Raw genomic sequence first — 7,535 nt, 5'->3', positions numbered from 1 at the left:
GTCCTGTTACAGCTGCACTGAGAAGCTGTCATTTCACTTTAAGTTCAGAAATACCGGAAGACAACAGAACACCTGAGAGAACAAACTGGACAAACCAGTCTGTCCTGCGCTCCTTGAACATCACTTTGTAATCACTTTATGTAACACGCAAAAGGATTAAATCTAGGGTGGTGACATGACATGAGCACCGACGAACGCACATCATGACCTCATGTCAGAAAATGATGTGACACGCAAAGTTCTGGATGTAAACGTCCTGTGAATGAAGATCCGTCAATGATTTCATCGGTTTAAACTCATGATCGATATTACTGCGGTCAAAGCTTTTACCTTGAAAAATAAAATGTCAAATGATTAGCATACGGTCATTACGAGAAACTGTTCAAAACGGAGACAAACAATGAAATACTGTATCTGGGTACATTATCTGCATAATGACTTCAGATCCAGTATTCACACCTGGCGTTAATAAGTGTTATGTTAAGTCTTGGTATGATGCCTGACGTGATTGCATGTCATTATGCAGAATATTAAGCAGGGCTGGCAGACTTTGTGAAGGAAGGCTTGGCAGCTACTGTTCCTTCATCTGTGTTTGTCTTGCAGCTTAAGCTTCAGGATGAAGATGCGCTTGGGGATTAGCTGGTTAGGTGGAATTTCTTTCCATAGGAATGTGACCACAATGTATGGATTGCATTTACGCCTGGCTGACGTCCAATCACAACGCGAGAGCGTGCTCTGGCCAATAGTATTACAATTTGCTCACATTCACACCTGACATCCAGATGAGATATCTGGATACAGATCACGTCAAGCTTTTCCTTACATCTTGCATAGTGACCCCTTCCTATATGAGTGTTGAACAAAATGCCTTTGCGCTTTTATTCTGAAGAACTGACAGGATTTTGAGCAGGATCCTTTTTTATGACGGAAGGAGCCATTTATCCCTGACATATATAAGAATTGGAAATGGCCCGGACTAAGTTTAGATTAAGTTTATACGACTCAAATGACTTGGTTAAGGTTAATGAAAGAGAAGGAAGAAAAGCCTCAACTTACAGAGTCAAAATCACATGCCCGAGTACCACCCTGACCCAAGAGATTATACGGTGGTAAGAAGAAGTCCCACTACTTTTGCCTTAGGGAAGACATTATATGCATGACTACAAGAGGTTTCATGGTCAGGGAAATGTGACCAAACCAAACCATACATACAAGAAATGTTGTATTTATTCTGGCAGGAACATTCTCTTGAACTCAGAGCTTCTTGCTCATAAAACATTTGGTTAGTGAGCAGCTATGTTTGTCTCTCACTGTGTACATTAAGTAATGACGGCACAGATCAAACGCGTCACCAACGAGTCACAAAGTATTTCAAGTATTGAACAGGTGGATGCAACAGGTGGTTTTGGGACCAAAGTGTCTGAGATGAATCTGGTAGTGAGTAAATAAACCTCTCCCATCCTTTTTATCTTACCGTAAAGGGAAGCTTTTAAGTGAGGCACAACACCAACTGCGAGCCACAGACCACAGTAAAGGCTGTGGATGTGAATGAAGGAGATAAAACCAGCTGCAGTCGGCTGAACAAAGCAACATGAAGAAGGCTAGGAGGGAGTTTTAAATCAAATACATAGCAGACAAATGCTGGTGAATGTGTTGCTTGTTAGTTCTTTTTCTCCTGCTTTACCAGCCAAGAGATGTAAGACCTCAGTTCTTCAATGAGTACATAAAGGCTACAAAGAAATAGGAAAAGGTAGAGATTTAAATGACCATCAGTGCTCAAAGCAGCAACTCATCTGTAGAGACACTGAACTGCCTCGCCCTGCATTCCTGTTCAGCAGACAAAGACAGCTGAACAGTGATTATCTGCTCTAGATCATCATTTCAGATACAGCGACACACTTCGACAGAGTCCCCGAATACAATGTTGTAATGTTTCAGTCATTTTTCAACCTCAGTGCGTCATTGACGCATCAGCTGATCAGCTCCCAGTTGACAAGAAACATCTATTCATGCTCATGCACAAGGTACCTCTTCTACCACACACACACACACACACACACACACACACACACACACACACACACCCTCCATGTGTTAGCTTTGTTGTTGTTCACTTTGCTAAGATCTGGTTCCCATATGTATGCTATATTAAGATTTTAATACTAAATCACATCTTATTTTGAAAATAAAGGGTCAGATTTGTATTTTTTAAACTTCCTTTCGCATTGCAAACACTGTCGTTTGACCATTTCTTGTTGTTTTCACCGACTTTGAGACAATCAGGTGCATAATCAGGAGCTGTCCTTTCCTTTAGATGAACTGTTTACTGTAAACTGTTCATCATTCATTCATTCATCAGCGTCTTGCAGCAGGATATATACTGTACATTGTGGAAATGGTTTGAACCGCATAGATTCTGTGTATTCATCTGTAACAATAAAACTAAATATGATGTGATCTAGCTGAAGTACAGAAAGCTTGTTCCCCCCATAATTGGATTTGGTTTGAATCCTGTAAATATGATATATATTTAAATATTTCTTTTTTTTTTTATCAGACATGTTCAAAAAACGAGTGTGAATTACATTTGGCTACCGTTCACGCACCTTGCCTATTTAACGGCAGCACTTTATTCAGCCTGTCGACGGACTCGTCTTTCCACTCTATTGACATGACGCACTGAAAGCTGATCCTCAACAGCTGCTCTAATTTATCAAGATTATGGAAAGCGAGTTTCTCACAGTTCACGGAAGTAAATAGCTACTGCAGATTAGGGAGCAATTCTTTTTTTAACAAAATGAGGAGCTGTCAAAAGTTAACGCCGCAGAAAAAATGCGGGAAATGTTGGAGAACATTGCTTAAATATTACATCTAATTGTGATCTGGATGAAAAGACTTTTACAAGTGTACAGGGTGAACACAATGCTGAGCTCTTTCCCCCGTTCATTCCTACTGAAGATGAATCAGTAGATACTATAAATAGGATATATCATTTCCTTTTTTATTTCAAAAGCTGAGGAAATTCTGAAACCGCTGTCATAGTTTATAGCAAATGTTACTTAATAATTAATACTAGTGGACTCCCGTGAGCTTTTCCGGCGGTGTATGTCATATCAATTGACTTTAATTAGACAACAATGGAGAAGAAGAAAACGCATCAGTCTTTGCACTGCAGACTTGCTAGTTTCAGTGGATTTGTTGACAGTAAGAATGTGCACTCAGCAGCTTTCCTGTTACCTTTCACCTACATGTATGACTACCGTGAAGCAGCACAAACTGAGTGAACCGACCCAGCTGTACTATGACACAGCTCTCACTTGCTCTCTCTGGAAACTTGTATCCACACAGTTCTATGAATAGAGAGAGAGCTGCGAGTCAACATGTGACATGCATCTTTTGAAGGCTGACTAATAATTATTCATGAACGTTCAACAGATGAAAGACAATAAAAACACCCGGTGGTATTTTAGGACAATGCATTACTTTTGAGCACGACATCTACATCACACATATTGATTGAAATTGATTTATTCACGTTGTATGTTGTAAAATAAGCCAAATGCGTGAGCTGTCAGATTCAGCAGACCTACGTAACTGCACATAGTTGATGGAAATTGCTCGTTTGAACTTCATGAATATCACTTGAGGCTAGACCTACCTACTGCTACCTGTTCTGTTCCACTTGTGAGTGAGTTTTGTTTGCAAAATTGTCACCCATGAGTAAAAAGAAGAACTTAACACTGCAGAACGTGAAGTCCTGCAGCTGCAAACCAGCAGACGAAACAACACATTTATCAGGACTTATTAGAGGAAAATGTTATTACAGACAGCCAGCACTGTCATAGAAGGCCTGGCCATTGTTTGACAGGGAGTTAGATGAAAACAAACACTTGTCTGTGACTAAAATGGGAGACGATCATGGTTTTCTCTTGTGAAAGAAAATGAGTGAATGCGACAAGTTGTCTCATATCACTTCGTACAACGGTTCCCACATGAGGTCCAAAGTGTATATTGAACCACATATGCAGGCAGTGACTTCCTGAACCCTGCATCTCTGTTGCAAGGAATATGTGGACACTCAGTGGACACACACACACACACCTTAAACTCTGGAGCTTTGTCCACAGCAGATAAACTTGCTAATCTCAGGAGCTGAAGACCAGAGAGCGAAAGTCTGCTCAGAGCAAACAGACAACGGAGCAGCAGCCGCCGTGCAAACTGAGGTTACAGTCCATCTATAGTCAACACAATCTGTTGTACAAAATCCCAAAACGTTCTTCCCAGAGGTGGCAGAGTTCAGCATCAAGCCGAATGAGTGCAGGGAAAAAACAGGAAGATTATACATTTTGTATGTCTCTGTTTAGGCACCTCAAAGCAGTTGTTTAAAAAAAGAAAAGGTCAAAATAAATATTCATTATTGTCGTTACTTATTTGATGCAGGAGGCAGGACATATTTACGTTTTCAGTGTTGGCTTCAGGCTGAAATTAAATGTTTGTTGGTCACTTGGGGGCAGTGCAACACTCAGCCTTCACTCACTCACTTCCTAATGCTTAGAAGAAGTTCTAAAGGTGCGATGCATTAATGCATAACAGTTACTACCCACATGTGAACAGTTAAATAAACTCCATCTGCCAATAAATAGCACAGTAACAGATTTCTACCAAAAAGTCGACGACTTGCAGTTGTACTTTGCACCATGAGACTAAAATGTTGATATAAAGAGAGGAAGGGTGAGAGAGAGAGAGAGAGAGAGAGAGAGAGAGAGAGAGAGAGAGAGAGAGAGAGAGAGAGAGAGAGAGAGAGCGAGAGAGAGAGAGAGCAGCGGTGACTGAGTCAGAGGAAGAAGAGAAGAGAGGAATGAGGATATCACACTGAAATCTGGTATTATCTACAGTTATGTGACATTTTGTTGTGAGTATTTATAAGTACAATATTCAGATACTCTGGAGCTGTTTGCACGATTTCTACATGCTTTTAATAATCAGTTACATGTGTGTGCATGTATGTGATAGATATGAAGCAACACATCTGAAGCCGTGTGAGCAAATATACTAGTTTGGTTCGACTAATTAAGTCAAATATAATGGTGACCGTCATCTTTGATTCCTGAAGTGTCCTGTTGTGTGCTCGGCATATTCTATCATTTGCTTGGCTGATCTTGATTGTTGTTAATCAGCTGCCTGAGGTTTAATTTAATGAGTGGTGAGACTCAACACATTGCTTCCAAAACCAAACCAAAAGCAATGAGATGAAAGCTGCTAAAATCTTAATAGAGATGATGAAGGAAATAAATGTGTTAGCATCACATTTGTATTTCCCTTTAAGTAGCTTAAATGTTGGGAAAATCTTCTACACTGTCTAAAAATCTATTTTGCATTATTTTATAAACATTTTCCCAACTGTTAGGCTGATAGATTGGGTATCTTTGAGAACATAGGGTTAGCTAGAATTTAAAACCATATGTTTTCCTTCCAGCACGTCTTCAGCCAGGAGCCAGCTGGCACATGCTGCATTTCTTCACCCAGAGAAAGACACATCTTACTCTTCTCCACACTTCTAGAACAACAGCTTCAGCACGTACAGGTTAGTTTAGCTTGGTTGGTTCATATGTAAATTGAAACATGACTAAACAAAGAAGAACATATCGTCTTTCTAGGAACTGGTTCTTTACATTACAGGGGTTTGCATTTGTCTCACTTTCATAAGACTTCTGCCTCCCCCTAGTGGAGATCTGATGAAACCACAGGGACTGTCTCAGCTGCAGCCACCTTCGTGCAGAGTCCCCAACTTGCTTTCATGATCTAACCCAAGTTACAAACTTCTTTGGTTTGTGACCCTTTAAATGTTTTCTATACAGAATTCAAAGCATATTTAGGCATTTTAGCAGCTAACATTACTCCACTATATCTTTACACAACTTTATGTTGCTGCTATAATAATGCTCTGAATGGTGTAGGCCTATATTGATCCTTTAAAAAGAACCAATACCTACAACCTGTTTTCCCCAGTTGGCAACTTCCTGGTCAGAAAAGTGAAGCCAATGCGGAAGAGACCTGAAGTTGCATACTCTCTAACATCCAGCAGGGGGCGCCTCCACTGGTTGCAAACAAGTCAATGAGAAAATGATCCTACTTCTCACTTGATTTATTATCTCAGTAAGCAATTTCCAGATGAGTTTATTGTCTTAATTGCTAGTTTCAAGTCTTTGTGTAAATTATTGTCCCATTTAGAGTAAACAAGATGATTTGACAGGTTGATACCACAGTGTTGTGTGTTGTACATCTTCTCCTCTTAGAGTTTGACGCTTTCAAAGTGTGTTTATAGTTCATGAAAGTAAATAGTGACATTTTGGTCGCCTAAAAATGTCTTGTTGAGCATTTGGTTGTATTTTGCTTATTTTGCTGTTTGTAGTCCACAAACCAATATGTGATTACATCGACTTACTTACATTCTTTGGTTATCCCTTGTCACACATTGTGTAAGAGCTGTGAGTGAACCTTCCTCCTAAGATTGATTTTTGCTTCTCATAATGTTGAATTTTAATAATGTTTTGAGGACTGAAGGGGTAAAACTACTATCTGAAAAAAAGAAAAATAATTTAATCATGTGAATATCATCTGATCTAATGCTTTGATGTGATTTACAGGTGATTTAGTGCCTCAGGTGTCCCTGAGACCGCAGTAAGCCAGAGCCTGTGCCTCCTGGCCTGGGTAGAACGTCAGCCATGTCTAGGCCTCTACTCTCAGACCCCCTGGAGAACCCGCACAGCCACTCTATCCTCACTGCAGCCCGGCTCGCCCGCAGAGGATGGACAGATGAGGAGAAGAAGACAGACTGGCAATTTTCCTATTTAGACTTATCGGCACATCAACCGTCTTTCTCCAGACCAGATGGAAATCAGAGTCCAAAACGTGCTGAGATTCTCCTGAAGGAGCCCAGGAGCCAGCAGGTTGTCGCCTTGAACGGCAGGAAGACGGCTGAGGACAGAGAAACAGACTCTGACAAAAAAGCAGATGAAGCAAAACAGACTGATGGTGCATTCTCAGCTAACAGACAAGCAGAAAGACAGACGTATCTCTGCAGTCTGGCAGGCATCCGTGTCTGGGCGCCTGGCTGTCGCACCACATGCAGACGGCCCAGAAGGTTTAAGGCCCCTCTACTACCAGTCATTGCTGAGGTGTAGGCCAGCTGCCATTTGTTCCAGAAATAACAATGGATTAAAGCCAAGGTGCATGTAAAACACACAGGTTATGTTTCTTCTTGGTTATGATAAGAGTACTAGAATCTACAGTGTGTGTGGACTTTAATCAAACCTTGTGTTTAATGGAGGACTTTAATGGCACTAATACTCTTGTTGCGACCACTTGATTTTCATTAAAAAAAATGCAAATGTGTACAAAACTGTAGGTTAGTGTTCTATTCTTGTAAAACCGTAACATTATGGGTTCGGTAGAATCAGAAGAATTTGTTTTTTGTCATGAAAAAAGTTTAGAAGCTACTTACCGTGCAGTTTAAGGTAAGGTCTGAATTCAGG

At 40.5% G+C, this 7,535-nt stretch overlaps 1 long non-coding RNA gene across 1 annotated transcript; it reads left to right on the top strand.

The window, feature by feature from the left end:
* Positions 1–4,848: 4,848 nt before the first annotated feature.
* Positions 4,849–7,254, top strand: LOC115019242 (uncharacterized). Its single transcript, XR_003833450.1, has 3 exons — positions 4,849–4,912; positions 5,477–5,584; positions 6,648–7,254. It is a non-coding gene; the product is annotated as an uncharacterized LOC115019242 (long non-coding RNA).
* The last annotated feature ends 281 nt before the right edge of the window (positions 7,255–7,535 follow it).

This window comes from Cottoperca gobio, chromosome 14, assembly GCF_900634415.1.
Source record: "Cottoperca gobio chromosome 14, fCotGob3.1, whole genome shotgun sequence".
NCBI classification, from domain to species: domain Eukaryota; kingdom Metazoa; phylum Chordata; class Actinopteri; order Perciformes; family Bovichtidae; genus Cottoperca; species Cottoperca gobio.
The sequence above is the reverse complement of the archived record's forward strand: the minus strand, read 5'-3'. Positions and strand labels throughout refer to the sequence as shown.